Source organism: Ambystoma mexicanum, chromosome 2p (genome assembly GCF_040938575.1).
Source record: "Ambystoma mexicanum isolate Mex_15411 chromosome 2p, UKY_AmexF1_1, whole genome shotgun sequence".
NCBI lineage: Eukaryota > Metazoa > Chordata > Amphibia > Caudata > Ambystomatidae > Ambystoma > Ambystoma mexicanum.
The window spans coordinates 1424193576-1424221026 of record NC_090923.1 but is presented as its reverse complement, the minus strand read 5'-3'; positions in this window follow the sequence as shown (position 1 = coordinate 1424221026).

Genomic DNA, 27451 nt, shown 5'->3' with positions numbered 1-27451 from the left:
CCTATCTTGGCCGCTCTCCTATGGCCTTCTCGTTTCTGTAGTTTTACTACGTTTGGGATCGACCAGAGTCTCTCGGAGCAGCACCCACGTGGTGCCAGTCCCCTTTTGCAGCTGGTCTCCCCTTCACAATGTTACAGTTCTTGTATCTTTTCACACATTTTGAATTTCATTCACCACAGCCAAGTTCTTATTGGCTTTCCTCTCGACTCACCGGCTGGGATGAACCGCTTGACTTTCTTCTATACTGGAGTCAAGGCCGGTACCACGGAAGCAGGAGTCTCACTCGCTCTGGATTATCGGGGTCGATGCACTCTGTGTACCGTTGACATCTGCGCAGCACACTTGGGCTATTGTCCTGGATCTTATGTTTCTTTCAGCGGAGGGTTCATGGGGTTTTGACGAAAAGGGCAAGGTTGTATCTTTGCTCATCCGCCTCTTGATATTTCCCACCTTTCTCCTCCACTTGAACTGCCGGGTCTGGCTAGCTGTCTCATTGTGAGGTCTGCCTTGCTCGTGCTGTGCTCTCTTGCTCCACCTTTTATCCCTGTGGGGACGGGAAAGGGCCGTCGGGTGTGTGTGATTCTGATCATTTGCCTGACTTTGCCTGACCCTTGTATTATGCAAAAACTATTTTGAGTTTAATGGAACCTTCTTTCTCCAGACCAAAGGCACCGCGATGGGAGCCGCCTTCGCGCCAAGCCTGGCCATTCCATTCATGGCCAATTCGAAACTGAGCATATTTTTTGTGAATCCAATCCCTTTTTCAAATCCATTTTGTACTGGAAGCGATACATAGATGACATTATTTTCGTCTGGGAAGGACTAGAAACTGGACTTTTAGCGTTCCTTTCCTGGCTTAACCAGATTGATACCAACATTCAATTCACTCTTGAACACTCAAGGAATCAAATCATTTTTTTGGATTTGATCATTAAGCATAGTGATGGAACACTTAAATGCTGTCTCCATCGCAAAACCAGTGCCAGGAACACATTGCTGCACTACACTAGTGACCATCCTCGTCACCTCAGGGACAATCTTCCTTATGGGCAATACTTGCGCATAAGGAGAAATTGTACTGATATACAAGACTTTTATAAGAAAGCTGACGAGTTGGATACCAGACTAATGGAAAGAGGCTAACCCAAGAAAATCATTAAACGGTCACGCAAGCGTGCCCGCTTCACGGATCGCAATTCTTTACTGATCACTAAAACCCAACAGCAAGGAAACAACAACAAAATGACCTTTGTCCTCACTCATGGTGTGAAAGCCTTTCAAATTAAGAAAATCATTTTAAAACACTGGGATATTGTAAAATTGGATCTACCCGAGGAACCCATACCTCGTTTTTCTCTCAGAAGGGCTATGAATATTCCAGACAAGCTGGTACACTCGAGCTTTCGCAAACAGCTACCGAAAACAGGTCTATGGGACCTGCGATCAGTTAAAGGGCATTACCCATGCGGTTGTTGCATGGCATGCACCTTTACCAAAAAGATGAAGGACTTTAAAATTGGCGAAAGGATGTGGACCTTACCATACCTGACAAACTGCAAAACCAAAAATGTGATATACTGCATCGAATGTCCTTGCGGACTAAGGTATGTTGGATAAACAAGCAGAGCAGCACACATCAGAATTTCGGAACATCGCTCGCGCATTAGATGCAAAACCACCACGGCTCCACTCGTAAATCATTACTTGGTGATGAAACATTCTCCAAATGACATGTTATGGTGGATACTGGATACATTAAAAGACTCTACCAACATATCAAAAAATGTATTGGACAAGGAAGCACGTTGGATTTTTCGATTAGGGACTCATACTCAGGGATTAAATGAAGAATTTCTTCCACCATTATAATTCTCTAGGACCATTATTATTTGTGGTCCGTCTATGGGTTACCTTACTTGGACCTGAGCTTAGCTATATGAATAGACTCTAGCAGGGCTTTTTAGTCTGGCCAGTACAACTTTGGCATACCCCCACTCTATGATCCTTGCTCTCCTACTATGATATCTTCATTGTAGGTTGATGGCAGCATTTTCCAACTTGTTGGCTTTAAATATGTAAACCCAGCACTCTTTACCCATCATTTTTGGAATGCACCATCTTGCGCCTTTAACTTCTTGATTTCAACTTTTTTGCAATGCTATAATTAAGTTTGCCGCCTCGATTCATTTAGGCCCTTTCATAATTGCGCCACCTGCAGATACACACTACGGCACACGCCAGGGGGCGCACCCACTTGGGACTTATTACTTTTGTCCTCTACATAGCACCTGTTATTTATACTGTGCCTTCCTGTAACTGTGTTTCTGGATGGCGGTAGTTAGCCCATCCCCCTTGACAGCACCTTATTTCTTTGCTTTGTTTTCTTTTTCATGCACCTTTGCAGGCAGACAGTTCGTCTGATCTATGGGAGATGCCGTTTTCTGTTTCTGAACACACCCCCTAGCAAAGGGGTGTTATTGACAACCAATCAGGTCCGGACGTTTCACGGTTGCTCATTATGGGTGGGAGCGCTGGTAACAACCTATCAGGACCACACCTACTTGAGCTTTCTGCCTTTGTCCAATTAGGGCCAGCAACGTCACACTGCCAGCACTGCAGACCTAAAGCGAAAGCAGCTGATAGGGTGTGCGAGTTGGGGTTAGAGAAGGTGGTGATGTTTTCAGATTCATTGAGTGGGTTGCAGGCGATTGTGGCAGGGGATGGTGATAGGAAGGATGTGATTATGGACATCAGGAGGAAGATTGATCGGTGTGTGCATGGGGGAATGGATTTGGGGTTGGCGTGGGTTCCCAGTCACAGTGTCATTTTGGGTAATGAGTTGGTGGATCGGGCGGCGGGTGAGTGTATGAGAAGGGGAGCGATTCATGTGAGGCTGCCTTTGAGTGTGGATGAGGTAAATGCTGTGGTGGTGAGACGGATCATGGAAGAGTGGCAGGAGAGGTGGGTGAGTGGGGTGAAGGGCAGGTGGATGTTCGGTGTTCGTGGGAAAGTGTCGGTGAAGGTGGATGCGGGGAGCCTGGAATGGAGGAGGGGGGAGGAGGTGATGCTGAATCGGTTAAGGATAGGACATGTGGGGCTGAATGACTGTCTGTATCGAGTAGGGAAGCGTGAGTCGAGGGATTGAGCGGTGTGTGGGGTGCCTGAGACTGTGGGACATTTTCTGCTTAGGTGTGAGAGACATGTTGAGGAGAGAGAATTGATGAGGGTTCGGTTGTCTGCGCTGGGTGTGGCTGAGCTGAGTGGGAAGGCTTTTCTGGGAGGTGACGGGTGAGAGGCAGGAGAAGGAACAGTGTGATGTTGGATTTTGTGAGGCAGACTGGGCGTTGGGAGGAGTTGTGAGATTATGTGAGCTAAGTACTGATTGGTGGGTCTGGTGCACATCATCCTTTAGGATGGGGAAGCGCCTGCGTGGGTCCACCCACTCATCTGATAATTAAGAAGAAGAAGAAGAAGAAGAAAGCAGCTGCCAATTATTTACTTTATTTGCAAAAGCCCTCTTAGCACACACACGGTGCGAGGCTTCCGTGCACACTTGCTCCTCACGGCTACAGCGTTTTCCATTAAGTGCTGCGAGTAAGAGCTTTTACTTTTCACTTTTTTCTTTTCATTTTGATTTCTTCACGTTCGTGCAAATATAGCCCTTGTTTACCTTGCTGTATCCAGTGGATATAGCGTTCTCCCGCATCTTGATTTTTTTCTTCAATTATCATGGGGAAATGCTATATATTTTTTCTGACCCTGATTTATGCACATCCGTGCTATCCCAGCGCTTGGTCCCGGGCTGCAATCCATTTCTTGCGCTTTTTCCATCTTGTATCCCAATTGTATTTTTTCAACTATGATTAGCTCTATCATCATGGGAAGATGTCTTATAGGGTTGTATTTGGTTCTCCCCACAGGTTTCCTAAATCACTTATGGAACCTGCACACGTTTTCTTACCCGGTACCAGTTATATGGCTGACATCTAATATACATGACTTCAGTCATAAAGCCAAGTCGGACAAGTAAGCACAGTGTTTCATGTTCTGTGTCCCGCATCTGTTGATGCTTCTGTATTTGCAGCATCTATACACCCTTTCTTTCTTAATTTTTTTTCTTATATTTTCAGCTTGAACATTGCAAACTAACCACTTTTCGAGGTTGACTCCAAATGGCGAATCCACCACTTTAGGATTCCATTAATTTACGAGTACCAGGGCAGTAGTTCTACACAGGTAGGCATTTGCCTGTCCTTTTCTTATATCTACCTGAGCCCTACCCTTGAGTCCTAACCAAACCCTATATACACTTTGATTCATAGGTTTTACAGATGAGTATTGGCTGTAATTCGTCTCTAGACGCCTGTGCGCTTGGTTGGCACTGAGGTGTTTTCTGCGTCAGGAAACTTTGTCTAGAGGTTTCCCCCCCACATTATTTTGGGTAAGGTTCTTCTTCTGGACAAGATTAATTATTAGTCATATATCTTTTTGAAGAAATTGTTTAGGTACCTTGTCAATTTAAGATAGTCTACTGGGAATTATTAAGAAACCATTATGTTCTAAGTGAGTGTATACTTAGCATTTTTTGTTTTGTCTGCTTCCCTGCAGGGACTATTATTTCTTACTTTGCCCCGAGGAAGGCGGTCTTGAGAGATCAACGCCCGTACAGGTGGCCCACCGAAACGTACTAGGTCTCTCCCTGTTGAAGCAACATCATGTTGAGACCGATCTTTTCTGACATGAATAAATGTGACAAGTTTACGTAGGCAAACCTTTGAAGTGAATTTACACTTTGCCACAATTGCATTCATTTATTTGGCAGACCTGTAAAGTGAATCTACACTTCTGCACAATTTTATTTATTTATTTATTTTTCATTTGACTTGTGTTTGATTTTTTTGTTCAATTTTGACCAATTTTGTTAATTTATACTATTGCTAATATGTATTCAAAACTCTGTTTGTGGTTCACCTAATTGTTAAAAAGTTTTTTGTGCTCCTAACCTTATATGCACTTTTTTGCTTTTACCACAACTGTAGTCTATTTATTACTAGGTTTATCTGACAAATTATGATTTTCTTTTCTTCGCAAATAAACCATTGGAACTATTCATAACACTAGCTTTCTTATTCCTCGAGATTATCTTTTTTTGTTTTAAGGAAGAATTACTGGATATCTTTGATAACATGATCATTAACGTAGGACTTTAGTCCATTAAGTTATTGCTTTACAGCTTTTGTATTCCTTGTTTATATATTTTAGACCCCCACAATAGCTGTACCACATTTCGGGGTAATCCCCTATTTTGCAATTGACCCTTGTTTTGGGACATGTCAGTTAAACGGCTCTGGTGTTAGTCCGGTCTCTTGTGTCGTGCGGAATTGTTTGTGTCAGAAAAGGGGGTTGGGGGGTAGTGGTTTTGAATTTTCTCTGTGGTAGGACGGGGAAAAGGTGTTGAAAGAAGGGGGATACTGCGTCTCACCCATTGGTGTCACACTCCCCAAGGACCCCCACCCAATCCAGGTGATCCTCCCTCATTGGTCCACCCCCAGGAACTGGTTCCAATAGCGATGGCCGTGTCCTGGACACCTGGATGACAGATCCTTAGGGTTTAGCCAGGGAGACACGTTCAGGTTTCTCACACCCCGCTCCGTCCCCTCAGTCCTCTGTGTCCTTAAACATTGACCAGAGGTCTAACATTTATTTTCCCTTCTGTAGCTGTTTCCCCTTATACTTAGCTACTAAAAATGTGCACATATGTTCCAGGGCTCTTTTATTGTGGGAGCCCTCCTCTGGCCACGGACAGGGCCTTGTACATATACTCTGTTGATGTTTCTCCCCACATGCTGGTGCTGTCTATGGGCCTCATTCCGAGTATGGCGGTAAGGGATAGCGGCCACCGCTAACGAGAGCGGTGGCGGTAATCCCTTACCGCCATACTCCGAGTTCCCTTAGCGCCATGGTGCTTTTAACACCTGCTTTTAGCAGGCGTTAAATACCATGGCGCTAAGGGACCTTGATGTTAATTACGCCACCGTAATTTACGGTGGCGTAATTGACGCCTTCCCCACTCCCATTATGCCCTATGGGGCAGGAATGGGAATGGGGAAGGGTAAATGGGGATTGGGGAATTACCGCCCCGCCAACCTTGGAATGGGGCGGTAATTCCGCCAACCACCAAGGCGCTGCCGGTCCGGGTACGGCGTCAACCAAGGCGTTAATAGCGCCATTGGTTAGCGCCGTACTCGGAATGAGGCCCTATGTCTTATTAGCCCTGCAGAGCCCTACTGATGTGCCACGCATGCTGCCGCTGCTTGTAACAAAAAAGGAAAATCCACCCCATCCTTTTCTGTCCCCCTCCCGCACACACGCTACTTCACATAATCACTCAATGTCATACCACGCTGCGATACACACAGTTAATGCCCCTCCTAGGGACTGTTCGACAACCAATAAAACACGAATACAATAAACTAAAATATCCAGCTAAAATAACAACCACTACTTGTTCCAGGCCTACTACTTATACAAGACCACTACTTTTATTTCCGTATACCTCCTTTAAATAATATATTTTATCGTGGTACCACCTTCCCTTCCGGAGAAGGGCTCCCTACCTTACCTTTGCCTTATCTTATGATGCCTTACCAAAATAATCCCTTTTCAATGTAAACATCAATAAAAAGAATAACAAACCAAACACATCAACAACCTCGCTCTCCACGTGTACACACCTCTCACACTTCCATGCATCTGTCCCCTACTTGTTATCGCTTACAAGAGTCTACTCACATGTGCGTGCTCACCCGAACTCCTCCGTCACGGTGTTCCAACACTGGTGTCATGCCTACGGCATTATCCAGGTTTCAAGCACGTCTCACTACACGTTCCGTTAAAGATTCCACACAATTCACAGCTCAAAACAGGCACAGTGCCACACATGACACTTCAGTTCATTCTGTGAAGCGCAATAACAGAATCTTCAACCCGCACTACAGGAACCATAAGCCCCGGCGTTTCTACTAGTCGCTACGGCCCGGATTGGAGGATGCCATGGCAACTACGTCCGCGTACAGAAACCAGAATCTTACGGCGTACGCGTGCATCACGTGGTTTAGATTAACTCATTTAAACCTCGTAATCACGAATGTTTGGCGCTTCTGATTGCTGAAGTGATTCCAAGTTTTGCCCTTTTCTTGTTGCTCTGGTTACGGATTTTTCTGGCTTGCTGTTCTACGGATTGCTTTGTCCTTGCCCTTCTGGTTGTGTTGCCCGGTAAAGACGCTTTGCTATTTTCTGATGGATTGCTTCCTGCCTTACCACGGTCCGTCCCACAATATTGCCTTGCCTATTCCTCTTGTACTATGTCTCGGATACCACAAGTTTTCTCTGAACCCTGGTCTGTTTCATGAAATTGTTTCTGCCTTTGCTGTACCATGTTTGGAATTTACCAGGTCTGTAGAGATCCTTTTCTAAGAGCTCACCGAATCTACAAAGAAACCTTCTGCCTCCCCGTCATCTTCATTCCAAGTGAACCCAGCCGCAGTTCTACTATTTGGAGACTCATCGCTTTCTTCGACCTACTACACTGGGAAAACCAAGTCAGCCATTTGGAGTTACCCTATTGACTTATCTCGGCACACGGACTGGATTCCCACATGCGTACTTGGTATCTTCTAGGCGTCCTCGTGCTGTCGGTTCAGTCGTTGGTACTAGAGACTATCTTCCCGTATTTAGGCATCCTCGTTTTGTCGCGTCAGTTCCCTGGGTTACTCCATCAGCTGAGCTTTTCCTGTAGATTTCAGAAACTGACTTTCAACTACTATCTCCATTGGTGAGTGCTCATTCATTGCATCACACATAGTATATTCTCATCCATCAATTCAGCACGTTAATTAGAGGTTCATTGTTATTTCCATAGGTCTGAGAATTTGCTGAATATTGGGTTCCTAGAATTCTTATTGGAGTAATCTTAACATTAGAAAATTGGTTTATTGTCCATAGGAAGTAGGGGTATTCTTGTTTATCTTTTGAAAGTTATTAATTGTGTTCTTTGTATGTTAGGTTGACGGTGTCTGCTGCTTCCATTCTTTTGAGGAATACATCCTCCGAGTCTGTGTTTATTCCAGATGGGGGTTCTATTGCTAAAAAGAATCCGTCGGCTACACTACGGGGCTGTCACGATCCTCGCCCAAAACCCCCTCTGGCAAACCCATTGGCCAGGTGGAGTCAGGGCTCGGGCCTCTAGAGCCTGGCATCCTCTTCAAAAGCCCTCATGGGGCCAGTCCTGGTGCCTATGGCGCCAGGCTCATACACCATGAACAACAATGTACTTGGGAACTACTTTATTATATTGTCAGCCAACATGGAGGCTGTCATGATGCCTACACCCCCGGGACCCAGACCAAGTCCAGCAACCCCAGAAGCAGGCATCAAGTTATTCCAAGCAAGCCCAACAGCCCCTGCTAGGGGCTATTTGGGTGCAGTCCTGGCGTCTATGGCGCCAGGCTCATATGGAGAGTCAGTCCTGGCGCCATAGGCACCAGGCTCATAGATTAAAACTTACCTGATGCAGACTATGCTTTAAACTTACCTGATGCAGACCATGCTGCAAGAGCTCCAAGCCAAAAGAGGCTTGGAAGGGACTACTTTACCTAGGGACTATTTTTTACTCGGGTGGGGCTGGGGAGGAATACTTACCTGGGACTACTTTGGAGGCTATTTAAACCACGTCCGAGGAGCAGCACAAACTTCGCGTTATTCTGCATCCAGCAGCATAACGCTCACCGTGCCTGCAAGTCTGCATCCAGTCTTCTGCCGCACCTGCCTCGAGTTTGGAGCGCCTAGAAAAAGGGAGAAAGAAGGAGAAAAGGTTAGAACAAGAGCAATACCTTTGATAATTACCTGAATTCCCGATCCATCGCGCCTTCGAGCTGGAAGAAAAGTTATTTTATGCGCGTCGCCTCGCCTGCTGCAGCGCCGCGCTGAACTCACCGGCCTTCGCAGCATCTTCACATTCCACCACATCCTTCTGCATGTTCCCACCGCACTCTGGCACCTAAGGGGAAGACAAGAACAGCAAGGTGAGCCAAGGGAATACACAGAGGCAATATTAGTTACCCCCCATAGACTTACCTGATTTTACCACCGGGGGTAATATTCCTCTTCACGGGTCGGCGCAACTTCCACTGCATCCTCGCCGAACCCCGGCCCCTAAGGGGAAACAAAAGGACAGCAAGGTGAAACAAAGGGACAAACAAGGGGAAACCTCCTCACCACAATAGATTTACCTGATTTTACCGCCGGAGGCATTATTCCCCGAGACTTCATACTTTCTCTCAGCGCCTGAATAAGGGCGAAAGCAACAGGTTACATATTGACATTATTTTATCGAACTGTATTGGATAATACAAATCCTTACCTGAATATTACCGGTTGCCACAAGGAACTCTTCGCTAGGGTCAAGCTGCAACCTGCAAGGAATCGGACAGAGTGAAAGTCAGACATTTGAATTCTTACGAACTACATACTTACTTACAGCGTCTTGCCGGGAATCTCAGAGTCAACATTGTTCTGGAACTCACCAATTCCTTCGAGCCAGTGAAGCAACTGGTTATCTACGCGCCCCTGCGCTCAATGCAGGATGGAGAGCTCATCTTTCCAAACCATCAGGTGAGACTATAAGAGGGGACATCAAAGGTGATCAGTGGGGAGAACAGCGGGAGTGGGGGGGGGGTTAATGCTCAACTCCACGGGTGGTTAATTCCCTTTCTCCATTTGCAGAAGAATATTCCTACGGGCCAAGCAAACGAAGCTAGCTGGGCCAGTCCAGTCCGTCATCTCGGCACTACGCGTCACATTGGTGGAGACCGCAGCTGTCCAGTTCAGATCGACGCCCCTGTGGGAGCCAGGTGAGCGTAACAGAGGCATCCACATAGCTTGGTTCCTAAGAACCAAGCTATGCAGTCTAGTGTTTTGGGTGTGGCAGGCCTGGAACTACTTACCCTGGTACTACTTTACCTGGGCTATATAAACTACACCCTGACTGCAGAACATGCTTCGTGTTACTTTGCAACTTGCAACGTGACGCTCACCGTGTCCAGCTATTCCCTCGAACCTCGGAGAAGCAGAACCTGCAAGGAGACACAAGGAACATCATTAGCAGCAGTATTTTACCTGCAGTCTTCATCTTTAAACACTCGCAGCTACTGAGAACAGCTTCCTTGAATCTGCACGCCTCCCGGACAGAACGACCTGAAAGAGGAAGATGGAGGCAAGAGACATTTACAAATTACAAACTGCTCAAAAGGCTTACCTGGCTTGTCGCCTCTCGGCTGGCACCACTCCGGACATTCCACTTGCGCTGAAGAACACTGCGACCTACAAGGAAGGAAAACACAGGTTAGCAAAGGCAAGACTTCGCAGCTCTGCGCATAGCGCTTACTTACCGCATCATAGCGTTCTTAATGCACCATCATTTACCAGCGGGGCTCAACCAAGCCAGTTCACCGCGCTGAAGCTCTGCATAACTAAGGGAGAAAAAAAGAGACATTTTAAACAAAGAAAGGCATGCTGTATAGCAACAAAACTAAAGAACAGCAATAAGACCTACCTGAACAATATCAAACGGGCCGGCATCAGTGAAGTAACTGGACAGCACTCGCCCATGAAAGACAAAGCGCCCCTGCAAAGAAGGCAGGACGGAGAGCACGCCTAATTCTACCACAAGGCAGAACCTTCCCTGCAGACCACATCAGGGCAAAGCTGAGAATCATACCAGCAAGTTGTCCCTGTGGATACCAGGTGAGCGTAACAGGGGTCAACAGCAAGACGTATTCTGACAACCGGCATGCAGTCCCCTTTGAGCCGCGCCCTGCCTCAAAAAGCAGAGAGGATGTGTCTTAAAATGGCTCCTGCTAAACCACTCAGAACACATGTTTTTTTCAGGACTGGTCACTGTCGGTGGTGTGGATCTTCTGGAGAAGTGGCCTGGAAGCCTCTGCAAATACAGGGGGCGCTAGGATCACGTCGGGGTCACCAATTGGAGGCACGCCCCTGAACACTCACACCAGAGAGAAAACAACCCGCTAGGGAAGAAAGGCCCAAGTCAATCTTGTAAGGATAACAAGTTTTAATCTCACACAAAGATGAGAGCAACAGCAAAGAACTCTGCTGCAAAGAACGTTCTGCTGAAAAAGGGTACAAGAAGAGGCTAAAGAGGAGACACATCGTCATGGTGACTCAATACTGTACAGTAAAAACCCACGCGGCTGTTTGGTGTGCACATATACAGGATCCACCTGCTCCATAAGTGATGCCAGGTCATTAGTTCCAGCCCAGTCCGTACGTCTTCTAGCACATGGGTGCTGCGGAGATCATCTTCTCATCGACAAAGGTCAAAGAACAAATTAACTACACTCCTAACACAATGTTACTTCATCATTATACTGTGCACATGATAGGCGTTAAGACTGGTACAAAGGAGGTTCTGAGGCACTCTGACGTCCACACACACATTTCACTCATTCCCCTTTGTGCCATCCGGCTCCAAGGATGGCACGAAGCAGTGTGTTGGGTGTGTTACAGTACATGCTTAAACTGCTTGTCGGCTCTCTAGGGACTCCAATGTGATTCTCCTACAGTGACTAAAGTCTACACTCTCAATGTTTTCAGCAGAAAGAGGTGGACCCTGTATAAAATCCTCACACCGGCGGTGTGCGAGCAGTGTGCTGGGAGTGGTGGGATCTCAACATGGACTCATACTGACTGTTGCTGCTCCTGTGAAGTGGTGAGTGGCTCTTTCCCTCTTTTGTTTCTCCTAAAATTGAGCCGGACTCTGTACGATTTACGGAGCGGAGGAGCAGGGTTGAGTATGGCCTGTGCTGCCATCTCTCATGAGGAAATGTTACTATCAATAATCCTACCTCTGCCACCATCCCCGAAAGACAGAGGTTAGTCTGTCAAGTCTGCTGCATCATTGAAAGGGAAAGAATCCCAGAAAGAGAAGTGACGGGCAGAACTTAATCACCACGTTCTTTCCGACACTATCAGACACTGTGCCACAAACTCTTCCTTTGCCTCAGGCCCCAGCTATTCTTTGCACGAGTGAAGGTGGGTTGCATCTATTAATTTCCCCCTCTGTGGAAGGAACTGTGCTTTCGTCCATGTCACACATGGGCACAGTGTCAATAACAACACTCTTGCCTGAGTCTCCAGTGCTCCCAAATACGAGGGGAGTGGGTATGCAGCTGCATAATTTGCAAAATATGGCAAACACTTTACCTTTGAATATTTTAACGAATCGGGAGGACCAGTTTAAGGGGCATGATGATGCTGCACGTAGTGAACCAATGGCACACACCTCCAGAGATTCACCCCAATTCTTTCCTACGCAACAGAGAAATCATGAGGGATCAGGAATGGATTTTTTTACATCCTAACCGGCACCCTCACCATCAGTATTACTGCCAAGGAGACTCCCAGCCGTGATGCGCAAAATGGAGGATGGGTCCCGGGAGAACAGGGAAGGCCTTTTTAATTAAATTAATCAGGTTTTATGTATATTAGTCTCCCTCTGAGGGAATACAGAGAGAGACTGAATCGAACACTGTTCTCCTGGAGTCCCTCTTGTTCAGATTCGACCATGTGAACATCCAGGCAGCAGCAAGGAACTTTGTGGAATCCCATAAAAGCACATCAACAGCTGCCCAACAATCAACAGCAAGGGATTCTGGAGGGCCTGCCATTAAACCGGGCCAGCAGCCAACTGGGGAAAGTGTCTGGGGGTGAGGTTTTGGGCTCTCTGTCTCAGGAGGCTGCTCATCCTCTGCCCCGCAATGACCATAATGTCCGGACCGAGGGGCACTCTCAACGACAGGTCTACAAAACCCTGATGCCCGGCAAAATGACACTGAAGCCCCGGTTGCTACGTGCCAAGCAGGTCAATTTTTCAGCAGTTCCAGATGTTGTTACTCAGGAAGTTCCTATAGATACATTAGTTGAAGAAGTTCTAAGTATGGGTCAGACAAATACCTACAGTGTTCTGAAGAAGCCCAGGGTCTTTAAAAGAATGCAAGCTGCTGTAATGAAGAAAACAAAAAAACCTGTTGAGTAAATCGCAGAAAAATCAAGGTGCAAGAAGTTTCTTCAAATGCTTATTTTCAAGGTCAGCTGTTAAGGAAGCACTCTCAGATGGGTTTGGTGGGAGTTAAAGGTGCCGTAAGTGCAGACTTTAATGATACCCCATGTGCGACAATTGAAGCGGTGGAAGGTTAAAATGGGTAAAGGCCTGGTACCAGCAGAGGATATAGGTCTGCCTATTATACCTTCATTTGTCAGGCACCTTTGGTGACAGAGCCGATTAATACGCCACCTCAGCCCTTGTCAACACATGCAAACCTTGACCCCTGATGCATGTACTAATCCCTGCCAATCTTATGTTTCTACTCAGCAAGATCATCACAAGTCTGTGGCCCAGTGGGCCCAACGGCCTTACGGGCTCTTTCTAAACAACAAAATCTTCCAAATGAATCTCAAGCGGTCGCCAGTGAAAGCATGATTCCAGAAATTCGCTGCCCAGTGCTGGATCATTTATATGTCCTGTTACTACTTTTTACAGCGTGTACGGTACCTACATTGGTTGCACTTCAGTCAGGAAATGTTGAAAGAGTGTTCTTTCTGGAACGGGCAAGACTTGATTGTGCAGTGATCATCCGAAAATCCAAATCAGTGATGGATACTCTGATAAAGGAACGGGACAGTCTGCATTGTTTGGGCTATGACTTGCTGCCTTATCTTACTAAATCTGATCAAGAGAGACTGCAGAGGAGTGGACACGGTGGTGTGAAGTTATTTGCCTCATACCGGAAAGAGCTCAGTGGATGTCCACGTTCTTGTCCTGAATAAAGAAATACTGGCTTCAGAGGAAAGCCGGGACTGGACATGGCTATTTCCGCTGATTATGTCCTAGTATTGGCCACTTATTTAGTGACATGAAGTCAAAAGAAATCTACTGTGTTCTTCCTCATACCTCTATTTCGATACTCTCATTTAACTTGCACGGTCATGCTCGATTACTTATAAACTGCGTATTATCTGCTCTATTTAGAAACCATTCTACCTAGGCAGTAGTCAGCACAATCTAAACAAACTACAGATCTATCAAAGCAATGCACTCAGAGCAGCAACCAACTTCCCCAGAAAACTGCACATCTCAAAGCTGAGACGCAGTGTTCACTGGCTCTCAATTAACCAAAGAATTAAATTCAAGAGTCTCTCCCTCATACACAAATGCATACATAATCAAGCACCTAAATACCTCTGCGACAAATTCAAACTCTACACTTCATTAAGACAAACTAGATCTTCCCACTCTAATTACCTCATCATACCAAGGTTCAAACTGCAAAAAGCAGGGGGCAAAACCTTCCCAGTCCTCGCAGCCAAAACCTGGAATGCATTACCTCTTAACATCAGGTTAGAACCCTCCATCCACAAATTCCGCTATGAGGCCAATCCTGGCTTTGTCTGAACGAAAATTAACCCACTTCATTGGCGGTCTCTACACACTACTTCATCTGTGAATATTCACGCCTCCAATTGTCTATACTGTATATACTCTGTGTTTTGTGTATTCTCCATGCCTGTAAATTGTGTGAATTACTTTGCCTGTAACTGTAAATATGCACTGTTAAATGTGCCCAGTTGCCTCAGGGCTCGGCGCGCTATATAAATAAAATACAATACAATGCAATTCTACTTTGTTGTTACAGGAAACGTGGCTTAAAGTGCAGCCAGCCTTTGATGGATTTGAGGTGGTGCACCAACCTGCTTGTCAGGGGATCACAGGCTGCCACTATGGGGGCCTATTAAGTAGGATAAAAATGTCCCCTTTTATTAGAGTGGTTTCTCTGTATGATCTGAGATTTGGAGTTTAGGCAACCCACATTAGATTCCTTGGTTCTTTGCATGTGGACGTTTTGGTGTTTAATATATACTGGCATGTGGGCATGGCGGCCTTAGCCGCAGTTATAGACTCTATTTTACATTGTGTAGCACAATGGTACAACGTTTCTCCCTTGGGTCATGTGGTGGTGGTGGGTGACCTGAACTTTAACTGTATTTCACTGGGGAATGAGAATCTAATGTCCATGTCAAAATAAGATCAGAAAACGCTAAGGGGGTAATTCATAGAATTCAGCGCACAAGTGGCGCACGCGGCTGGCGCACAGTGTGCACGTGTGACAGTCTGCGCCAGTCGCGTGCGCCAAAATCCATTTCCGCGCACAGCGTATTCATGGATTTTATCATCCATTACCAGCCGTGGCGCAGACTGGCGCAGCGACCCTGCAGCAGCGCCAGTTACGCCCCAACCCCTCCCCGTGCGCCATGAACAGTGCACAAATCCCATACATGGCGCACAGGCCCCCAACCACAAACACCTGGAAAACTCCCCGTGCACCCCTCCGAATACACGTACCGCGCTGCGCGGGGTGTTTCACATGCGATTGGGCCTTTACGAGCAGGGTACGTGGGAAGATTCAGACGCGATTGGCTCTGTGCGAGTGGGGTATGTGTATTACTGGGGTACGCGGGACGATTCACACGCGATTGGCCCTATGTGAGTGGGGTACATGTATTACTGGGGTACGCGGGAAGATTCACACGCAATTGGGCCTGTGCCAGCGGGGTACGTGTATTTCGGGGGTACGCGGGAAGTTTCACACGCGATTGGCCCTGTGCGAGCAGGGTACGTGTATTTCGGGGGTGCGCGGGGAGTTTCACACGCGATTGGCCCTGTGCGAGCGGGGTATGTGTATTCCTGGGGTACGCGGGAAGAGTCACACACGATTGGGCCTGTGCAAGCGGGGTACGTGTATTACTGGGGTGCGCGGGAACTTTCACACGCGATTGGCCCTGTGCGAGCGGGGTATGTGTATAACTGGGGTTCGTGGGGAATTTCTCACGCGATTTTGCTGTCAGAGCGGGGTACGTGTATCCAGTGGGATGTGCGGGGAGTCCCACACGTGAATTGGCAGCGGGGTACGTGTATCCAGTGGGGTGCCCGGGGAGTTCACACGTGAATTGGCAGTGTGGGTCCTCCCAGGTGTGCCCTCTATCCCCTTCACGGCCCCTGCAGGCAGCCCACACCACAGGGGACTACCCTGCACCCCTGTTCATGCCCCCCAGCCAGCCCACATGTCACCTTGTACTAGTGATCACCAACTCATGTCCCCCCACACCCTCACCCACCCAGCAGTGAGGGGCACCTGCCAGCAGGCCCCAACTCATGTCCCCCCGGAACCCCACCCACCCAGCAGTGAGGCTCAGGCCCCAACTCATGTCCCCCGCACCTCCACCCACCCAGCAGTGAGGCTCAGGCCCCAACTCATGTCCCCCCGCACCCCCACCCACCCAGCAGTGAGGCTCAGGCAAAGACTCATGTCCCCCAGCACCCCCACCCACCCAGCAGTGAGGCTCAGGCCCCAACTCCTGTTCCCCAGCACCCCCACCAGCGAGGCTCAGGTCCTGACTCATGTCCCCCAGCTCCCCCACCCACCGAGCAGTCAGGCTCAGGCCCTGACTCATGTCCCCCAGCACCCCCACCCAGCAGTCAGGCTCAGGCCCTGACTCATGTCCCCCAGCACCTCCACACACCCAGCAGTCAGGCTCAGGCTCTGACTCATGTCCTCCAGCACCCCCACCCACCCAGCAGTCAGGCTCAGGCCCTGACTCATGTCCCCCCGCACCCCCACCCACCGAGCAGTGAGGCTCAGGCCCCAACTCATGTCCCCCCGCACCACCACCCACCCAACAGTGAGGCTCAGGTCCAGACTCATGTCCCCCCACACCCCCACCCACCCAGCAGTGAGGGGCACCTGCCAGCAGGCCCCAACTCATGTCCCCCGCACCTCCACCCACCCAGCAGTGAGGCTCAGGCCCCAACTCATGTCCCCCCGCACCCCCACCCACCCAGCAGTGAGGCTCAGGCCCAGACTCATGTCCCCCAGCACCCCCACCCACCCAGCAGTGAGGCTCAGGCCTCAACTCCTGTTCCCCAGCACCCCCACCCCCCAGCAGCGAGGCTCAGGTCCTGACTCATGTCCCCCAGCACCCCCACCCACCCAGCAGTCAGGCTCAGGCCCTGACTCATGTCCCCCAGCACCCCCACCCAGCAGTCAGGCTCAGGCCCTGACTCATGTCCCCCAGCACCTCCACCCACCCAGCAGTCAGGCTCAGGCCCTGACTCATGTCCCCCCGCACCCCCACCCACCCAGCAGTGAGGCTCAGGCAAAGACTCATGTCCCCCAGCACCCCCACCCACCCAGCAGTGAGGCTCAGGCCCCAACTCCTGTTCCCCAGCACCCCCACCCCCCAGCAGCGAGGCTCAGGTCCTGACTCATGTCCCCCAGCACCCCCACCCACCGAGCAGTCAGGCTCAGGCCCTGACTCATGTCCCCCAGCACCCCCACCCAGCAGTCAGGCTCAGGCCCTGACTCATGTCCCCCAGCACCTCCACACACCCAGCAGTCAGGCTCAGGCTCTGACTCATGTCCTCCAGCACCCCCACCCACCCAGCAGTCAGGCTCAGGCTCTGACTCATGTCCCCCCGCACCCCCACCCACCGAGCAGTGAGGCTCAGGCCCCAACTCATGTCCCCCCGCACCACCACCCACCCAACAGTGAGGCTCAGGCCCAGACTCATGTCCCCCACACCCCCACCCACCCAGCAGTGAGGGGCACCTGCCAGCAGGCCCCAACTCATGTCCCCCGCACCTCCACCCACCCAGCAGTGAGGCTCAGGCCCCAACTCATGTCCCCCCGCACCCCCACCCACCCAGCAGTGAGGCTCAGGCCCAGACTCATGTCCCCCAGCACCCCCACCCACCCAGCAGTGAGGCTCAGGCCTCAACTCCTGTTCCCCAGCACCCCCACCCCCCAGCAGCGAGGCTCAGGTCCTGACTCATGTCCCCCATCACCCCCACCCACCCAGCAGTCAGGCTCAGGCCCTGACTCATGTCCCCCAGCACCCCCACCCAGCAGTCAGGCTCAGGCCCTGACTCATGTCCCCCAGCACCTCCACCCACCCAGCAGTCAGGCTCAGGCCCTGACTCATGTCCCCCCGCACCCCCACCCACCCAGCAGTGAGGCTCAGGACCTGACTCATGTCCCCCCGCACCACCACCCACCCAGCAGTGAGGCTCAGGCCCAGACTCATGTCCCCCCACACCCCCACCCACCCAGCAGTGAGGGGCACCTGCCAGCAGGCCCCAACTCATGTCCCCCGCACCTCCACCCACCCAGCAGTGAGGCTCAGGCCCCAACTCATGTCCCCCCGCACCCCCACCCACCCAGCAGTGAGGCTCAGGCCCAGACTCATGTCCCCCAGCACCCCCACCCACCCAGCAGTGAGGCTCAGGCCCCAACTCCTGTTCCCCAGCACCCCCACCCACCCAACAGTCAGGCTCAGGCCCTGACTCATGTCCCCCAGCACCCCCACCCAGCAGTCAGGCTCAGGCCCTGACTCATGTCCCCCAGCACCTCCACCCACCCAGCAGTCAGGCTCAGGCCCAGACTCATGTCCCCCAGCACCCCCACCCACCCAGCAGTGAGGCTCAGGCCTCAACTCCTGTTCCCCAGCACCCCCACCCCCCAGCAGTGAGGCTCAGGTCCTGACTCATGTCCCCCAGCACCCCCACCCACCCAGCAGTCAGGCTCAGGCCCTGACTCATGTCCCCCAGCACCCCCACCCAGCAGTCAGGCTCAGGCCCTGACTCATGTCCCCCAGCACCTCCACCCACCCAGCAGTCAGGCTCAGGCCCTGACTCATGTCCCCCCGCACCCCCACCCACCCAGCAGTGAGGCTCAGGACCTGACTCATGTCCCCCCGCACCACCACCCACCCAGCAGTGAGGCTCAGGCCCAGACTCATGTCCCCCCACACCCCCACCCACCCAGCAGTGAGGGGCACCTGCTAGCAGGCCCCAACTCATGTCCCCCGCACCTCCACCCACCCAGCAGTGAGGCTCAGGCCCCAACTCATGTCCCCCCGCACCCCCACCCACCCAGCAGTGAGGCTCAGGCCCAGACTCATGTCCCCCAGCACCCCCACCCACCCAGCAGTGAGGCTCAGGACCCAACTCCTGTTCCCCAGCACCCCCACCCACCCAACAGTCAGGCTCAGGCCCTGACTCATGTCCCCCAGCACCCCCACCCAGCAGTCAGGCTCAGGCCCTGACTCATGTCCCCCAGCACCTCCACCCACCCAGCAGTCAGGCTCAGGCCCTGACTCATGTCCCCCAGCACCCCCACCCACCCAGCAGTCAGGCTCAGGCCCTGACTCATGTCCCCCAGCACCCCCACCCACCCAGCAGTGAGGCTCAGGACCTGACTCATGTCCCCCAGCACCCCCACCCCCCCAGCAGTGAGGCTCAGGCCCTGACTCATGTCCCCTAGCACCCCCACCCACCCAGCATTGATGGGCACCTGCCAGCAAGCCCCGACTCAGGTTTACCCCCTGCATGACATAAAGATGCAAAATAATGGCTCACATCTCCACCAAAATACCACAGCACAACACCCCAGTCTTGAGACGCAATGATTTCCCAATCCACCCCACACTGACATGCCTAGCTCAAGACACAAACCAAAAGTCAACTGTGTACATCAACACATGTCCGTCACACACACTCACTGGTTGGCATTGATTGTGCAAACCCACATTTCCACATGCATGAACTCAATGAGCGAATTACACACATGGAAGTAAAATATCAAAATGTATTATGTACAAAAGTAAAGCAATTAAATGAAAGCATAAAAAAATTGTAAACATGTAATGAAAAGCATGTCCAAAAGATGAGTACATGAAAAGTATAACCAATCCAAACAAATCCAAAAGAAAAATAGTCCAAACTCTCCCTCCACCAAAGGAAACGTAAAAAGTAAAAGCCATTAATCCATGGTGAAATCCAAAGTAAAAGTTCCAAGAAATCCATTGTCCAACTATGTACAATCAATTGTCAAGGGTCCATGAGCCCAACGAAAGAACAGAAACCTATGAAAAAAACTACCTAATTAAAAAACTATATACAAATGTGTGGGGCAAAGTCCAAACACCCCAAAATAAAGGAAAACGAAAATGAAACCTAACACTAAAATTTATTTACAATGGTGGCGGGCTACTCTGACGGCTCACTTTCCGATGTCCCGGGCCAGGGCATCATCGAACTCCCGCTCAATGTCCTGGAGGCGGTCCTCTTCCATGGCCCCGAGGGTTCGCAGGGACGATGCGATGTGGGACTCCATCTCCCTGCGAATAGCCTCGAGGCACTCGCCCCGCCTCAGTGCCCTCCGCATGGAGGTCTCAGCCCTGACCATTGTGAGCCGTGCCTCTTCCACCTGCTGCCGCTCCGCACCTATGGCCTGGCCCAACCGCTGCCACACGGAAGACACTTTCAATCCTGGCTCCTCTTGCCCTCTGGCCGATGCCTGCTCCTCCGATGTTGATGGCCCCGAGCCATCATCCCTCCCACCTTGTTGTTGCTGCTGCTGCTATGCCTGTGCCCCTGCTCTTGCTGCCTGCACGTCCTCCTCTGGCTGGGGTGCAGTTGTCATGGTGGCCACCACTGCTGGACGTCCGACTCCCGACTGTGGCAGGGATATGTTGTCCACCAGCCTGGCCGCTGGGTCAGAGGCAGCTCCACAGGGTACCGAGGTGACACATGGGTGGGAAGATGGCATGGAGGACAACTGGCGCATAGGGGGTTCAGGTGAGGAGGGGGTCGGACAAAGGCCCAGCATACGGCGGAATCCAGTCCTGGTGACCCGTCCCAGTAGGTCAACGCGGTCAATGAGGCATCCGAGATGACGTGCAGTGTCTTCACGAAAACACTGCAGGTCAACTCGCATGCCCCGTTGACGCAACGCCATCCCAGCCAGGACAGGCTCAACCCGGTCCTGGATTGCCACGTCCGCAGGGAGAGGAAGGCCAGTTGTTGTGCACACATCCCCCTCCCTGAGAACGGGTCTGGATGTAGGCATCCCTGCTGGTGCGGGATGATGCAGTCACAGGATCGGGGACAGGATTACACACAGGCACCTCAGCACCGGCCTGTGCTGCCTCCTGTCCCTGCCCCTGCACTGCACCACTAGCACCAGTGGAATCCCCACCTCCAGACCCAGTGTCTGTCCCCTCCACGGCCTCCTCCTCCACCAAACCCCCCACCAACCTGGATGACACCGTGCCATCTTCCTCCGTCGGACCCTGTGGGATCTCAGCTGCCCCTTCTGCTGCCGAGGAGTCCACCTCGACCTCTGCCTCTTGGACGTACCCTCGGCAGCTGCGGCCTGGGTCGCGGCACCAGACTCCTCACCCCCCGACGAGATGACAACCTGGGAGGGGAGCCGGGCCTTGCATCTCCGGCTGGTGGTGCGATCCCTGCCGCCTTGCTCCACAGCACCCTCTCCGCCCTCTTCATCAGTTGACGCTGCAGACAGGGAGAGATAGGACACAGGCATCAGAGCACTGTACAATGGATTGATACACACATGACAGTTGTACATGAGTGGCAGTATCAAACTTCAGACATGGCATCACACTCCCCAACACACATGTCATTTCAACTCACACACATGAGCAATTCCACAGCAATATTGCACCAGGCAGCACCATCCATACACATACAACAGCATGAGCAGCCGAAGGTGAGCCTGACGTCACATGAAACACGGGGAGTGCACAACACATGCACATACGCCACCACACTTACATGCATGTGTACATATCCACCAACTGTCGCAGTGATGAGATCACCATCCATGTCACATCTGGCATTCAGCCTTCTACATGTCAGTGTCACATGCAGCCATGTTGCATCACAGTTGCACACTTGTCAAATACACGCACATGTACACAGTGCAGATACATGCAGCTGGAACCACCATCCATGTGTGACACCACAACCATGCCAACGTACATACACAGTAATTCAAACACGTGTGCTCCCACACCTGCATTTGGCCTGCATGCTTACCAGCACATACACCAGAACATGTGTCTCACACATGAGAGGACTCATGTGTCAGCCTCACGCCCCTGTACATACACATCCATACATGGCCCTACAAAAACACATGTGCAACCTGCACACTAGTGGCACACCACGACACGCACAGCGTCCAATCAGTATGCATGTACACTTACCGCTTGACTCCAGTCGGGTCTGCCTCACAAGGACCTGGACGTGGAGCGCTGGGCGTATGCATTCCAGGACCCTCATTTGGTGGTCGGACAGGTGGCCCCGGCGCCCCTCGGCATCCGCTGCCTTCAAGAGGTGCCAGGCTTTGTCGAGGGTCCTGGACCTGAAGTCCTCCCAGCGCTTCCGGACATGTTTGATGTCGCGGACTGCCACCCCCTCCTCGTTGATGGCAGTCACGATGTCCATCCAGATCCTGGTCCGTCCTTCATTGTCGGCGCGCAAACTTCCAAAGAGGGCATCATACTGCCCCAGGACTTGCTCCACCAGGACACCAACTTCCCTGGCACTGAAGCTGGTGGCCCTCTGCCTCTCTGGCTGGGGGTTGCCAGTGGTGCCAGATGGTGTTGTGCCTGACCTGGCAACCCAGAGGCAGGTGTGGGTGGGCAACTGGGTCCTGGGGCTGGGCTGTGGAGTGATGGTATCCCAGTTGGGAGTGTTCAGTTCCAGCAGGGGTGGTCACAGCAACTGCACCCCTGGCTGACGTGCAGGCAGCAAATAGCAAGGCACGTGGGCAGCAGGCAGGCAGCAGCATATGGCAGGTGGGAGCGTGCTCAGGGCTCTGGGGGGCAGTAATTCGGCCTTCTGGACAGGAGTGTGGTCTTCCGTGTGTTGTTGCGTAGCCAGCTTGATATGGAGTGATTTGGCACGTGAAAAAATTGCACATCAGTGTGTAATTCGAGGAAAGGCCCTTAGCGCGTAAGCGCTTCTGTGACGTTACGCGCGCGGACGTTTCCCTCATGACGTGGGCATAGTGGTCCAGCGTGCGTGAAAAAACTGCACGTCCGCGTGTGAATGCGTGTAATCCGAGGAAAGGGCCTACGCGCGTAAGTGTTTCCTTCAGCACGGGTTAAAGGTGAGCGAGGGGCCAGCAGTTCTCTGTACGTGCCTTTCGTGGAGACCGACGTGTGTTGCTACTTCGTGTTGTTTCGCGCACCATCACAACTTCACAGCGGATCAAGGACGTATCTCTTCTTTTGGCGGGGTATTGGCTACGCGTGTTTTTCATTATCACGCTAGTCAAACGGTGAGTCGCGCACGCTATTTTTCCGACTGCGGGTGCCCCTGTGTATCGCACCCCTTTTCGAGGTCATAGTAGCCTGCGTTTCCCACGCGTAAGTGTTTTTCATGTTACTGGGTGCCACCGCGTACTGCAGGAGGTTGATTCCACGCACGTAGGCTGCAGGGTTGCGTGCACAGTTTTACTGCAGTTTTGGGGTGCCTGAGCATTGCGTGACCCGTCACTACATCACCGGGGTTACATACAGCCTTGCAGGTGCAGGGGGGCTTTTAACATCTTGCATCCCACCCCCTTCACCCCAATTGCTCAGGTCAATTGTGGTGTACACCTCCCATTGGCACTACTCCATCTGTGCCATGGTTGGGAGGCCACCAAAGGTGAGGGGCGCCTCAGCTGGGTGTCCTCCGTGTGGTGGGCGTGGTCAGGGACGTGGCCGGGATGACCAGGGAGTAGGGGGACTCCAGGGTGTCCAGGGTGGCCGCAGAGGGGGAAGAGGCAGGGGTGCGCCACTTGAGCACAATGTTGTGCCATGTGTCAGTGCACCACCCCCTGTGGTTCCGGGAGATGCAGCTTCTGCATCTGGCACTGGCACCCGTGTGACCCGGCAGTCCATTTCATCGACTGCCACAGGCCCAAGGGTAGTGGTAGCTGCAGGTGCAGCTGTGGACACCACCACTGTCATGAGCACTGCTCCCGAGAAGCCAAGTCAAGCCCAGCATCCCCGGAAGCAGGCTCACGACCCTCGTCCCCGGCTCCAGCAAACCCCTATTGGGGCCCTTTGGACCATGTCCTGGCCCCTCTGGCGCCAGGCTCATAAGGAACCTCAGTCCCGGCGCCAGGGGCGCCGGGCTCATAATTCTTGCAAAGGTGCTTGGGTGGACCTACCTGTAGCAGACCATGCTGCATACTCACCTTTGCAAATGCTGGCAGGATGAAGTCCCCAGCCTTCTGCTGGGAGGAACTATTCCCTGAGCTGGGACTACTTTCTTACCTGGGTGGGGCTGGTGCCACTCCTTAGCTCTGGAACACAGGAACTCTTTTACCTGGGCGAGGCTGAGGAAGAAGACACCCAATCACTCCAACACTATTTAAACCACACCCGATTGGGAAAACGTGCTTCGTGTTATTCTGCATCTGCAGCAGGACGCTCACCGAATCAGCTCCAGCATTCCAGTGACATCTCCAGCTTCAGCTCAGCAACCTGTGGAAGAAAGACACGAGAACTATACTTACCATCCAGGAATCCAGACACTGGCAGAACCTGCAAGCAACAGAAACATAAGGTTAGCAAGTTGCAACACGTTTGCAGCCGCTCTCGCTTACCTGATCCATCTGTGCTTTCACGGATTCTTCGCGGCCTTCTCTTCAGCAGCCTAACAGCACCTGTAAAGACAAAGAACATTGTTAAGTACGAATCGGGTGAAGGCGGCCGCATTTACTTTTCTTACCTGCTTTTGTGCGCGTATTACGATCTCTTCAACCGCAGCAGCCCGGCACCTGAAAACAAGAAAAGACATTATTAAGTGCCATTAAAGACTGCAAGAAAGCCTAACACTTACGTGTTTCCCCACGTGCATCCGCGACTGGGAAAACGCCTGCAAGGTCCCGACACCTGCAAATAAGAAAAGAACATTGTTAGAGGTGCTATAATAAGGTCACAGATCATTATACTCACGTACTTCGCACGTGCATCGGACGAACAACGCCCGCAACATCTTAAGACCTGAAAACAGAAAACAAGGGACATTATTGAGGTGTCATTGAAATTCCCATACCTACGAACAACCGCACGTGTCGCGCTCTCAGTGACCACGCCCTCAGCATCCAGGCACCTGAAAAAGACAATGCAAAGACTTAATTAAAGGTGCCCATCTCTTCAAGACTATAAACTCTTTATACCTACTGGCATCCGCTCGTACAGTAACGGCGGCATCACCTTTTGGCATCTCAGCACCTGTGCCACTTCTAAGGCCACAAAAGACTTTGAGGACCTCCAGTGACGTAACTGGAACCCACGCACCCCTGCATAAGTCGCAGGATGGAGAGCCCAGCATTTATACGCCTAAGGTGAGAGCTCGCCGAGACAAGTAGAAAGCTAGGCTGTGGGAGAAACTGGCGATTGGTGGGAGAAGGAATCCCATCAAACGGTGATTAACCCTTTTTCTTCCACCTGCAGAAAACTTACCCTGCAAGTCAGACATTCGATAAGAGGAAGCCCAGTCCTGAGAGTCGTCCGAGCTCTACGCTTCTCAATTGAAGAAACGATAGCAGCCCAGCCGGGATCAGCGCCCCCGTGGGAATCAGGTGAGCGTTACAACCACCCAGGCTCAGTGTCTGCCAGCGCAGGCTGCGTTGGCACTTGAAGAGCCCTTGGAAGATTTCCAACAGCCCAGGAGGGAAACCGTAGGTGCACGCAGGGCTGCCCTGACCAAGACACGTGTCCCTGGGGCAGTAATGTTATCTGCTGCCCCGAACAGCCGGGTGTTGGCAAGTGCAGGGGCCGATGCAGCCACCAACACCCCGGTTGTGAGTCTGCCAACCAGGACAGTCGCAGTCAATGACTCTGCCACAGCGGATGTTGCTGCGCAGGGTCCATTAGAGGGCACCCAGCTGCCACTGACGCAAGTCAGGCCTTTGGTCGTCCCTCCACCTGCCACTCCATTGGCTCAATCCACCAGTGCCACTGGCCATACTGATCATGGCGGCATTTTCCAGCCAGGGTCTGCGCCACAATCCAAGAGGAGGAAGGTTGCACCTGCAGCACAGGCTAGGACCCCACACACAGCCACGACCTCCTGCATGTCGAGGAAGAAGCCTTTCTGCAACCAGGAACTGGACTTCCTCGTGGACTACGTGCGGGACCACAGCCGTGACATGCTAGTGGGTCCTAATTGTCAGACTACGGCTGCCCACGGTGATACCCACTGGAAGCAAGTTGCGGAACATGTGAGTGCATTCGGCCATGAGGTGCGCACGGCGCAAGAGTGCAAAAAGCGTTGGAATTACCTCAAAGGCAGCGCTAAGGCTAAGCGTGCCTCAAATTACAACTTGACTCTGGTGACTGGCAGTGGGCCTGCACCGGAGGAGGAAGACCTTATTCCGCATGAGTCACTCGTTGCAGAGTTCATACCATCTGAATTAGTCGAAGGAGTGGGAGAGATGCTGGACTTTGATGCCCAGTCCAGTGAGTGTTGATGCGTGTTTGTTGAGGACGTGTGTGTTTTACTTGTGTGATGTGTTGTGCATGACTGCCACTACATGTCACGTGTACATGGTTCTGATGTGTAAGTAATGCAATGCTTCCCTGATGCATGGCTGCTCTGCTGGATGGTGGACATGTGGAGCAGACGGGGACTGTCCGCATCACCACTATTGCACCCTACTCACAAGCTGGTCACCAGTATGCCCCTCCGGTCCATGTTCCAGCTCACTGGCCCTTCTGCATGTAGCGTCATAGCATGACTGACGTGCATGTGTCCTCTGCCTGCATGCGGGACTCCATGTAGGCATGCTCCCTTGCCCCTCCACCCCCTGCTCTGCACCCCAATTCCACCTTTGCACCGGTCTGCTTCAATTTTGCCATTGGGTACTTCCCTGTTCATGCGTCCTGTGTACATGCTAACTTCCAGCGGCCAATCTGCCAGACATATGCTGTGTGATACATCCTTAGTACTTGATGCAGGGTGTCTCACTTGGACTGTGCAGAGGTCAGATGCCCCACAGGGACATGAGTGCCCATTCATGCTCCATGTGCATTCCACGCATGCCCCTATGTGTCCTTGACTGGATGATCACTGTAATACAAGTCCTGGGTGACCTACATTGGATGGCATTTCATCAGCCTTCCCATGTCCACTGTGGCTCAGTACTGCATTGCACACATGTTTAGGGTGTGACCGTCTGTGCGGGTCACAGGCCTCAGCCTGTTTAATGGCCAATGACTCTGTCCAACTGCTGCAGTGTCTTCTTCACACGTGGGTGTACTCCAGAGGTTTCATCATGTGTCCTGCTTACTGTCCCATCATCATTTGCTGTGTTGTCACTTGATAAGATATGATATGGTATGATATGATATGGCATTTGTAACGCGCCTATACACAAGTGTTTCAAGGCGCGACGAGGCAGGGAGGGGGGAACAAGGGGAAGACAGACAACGATCCTACTAGGCCAGGTG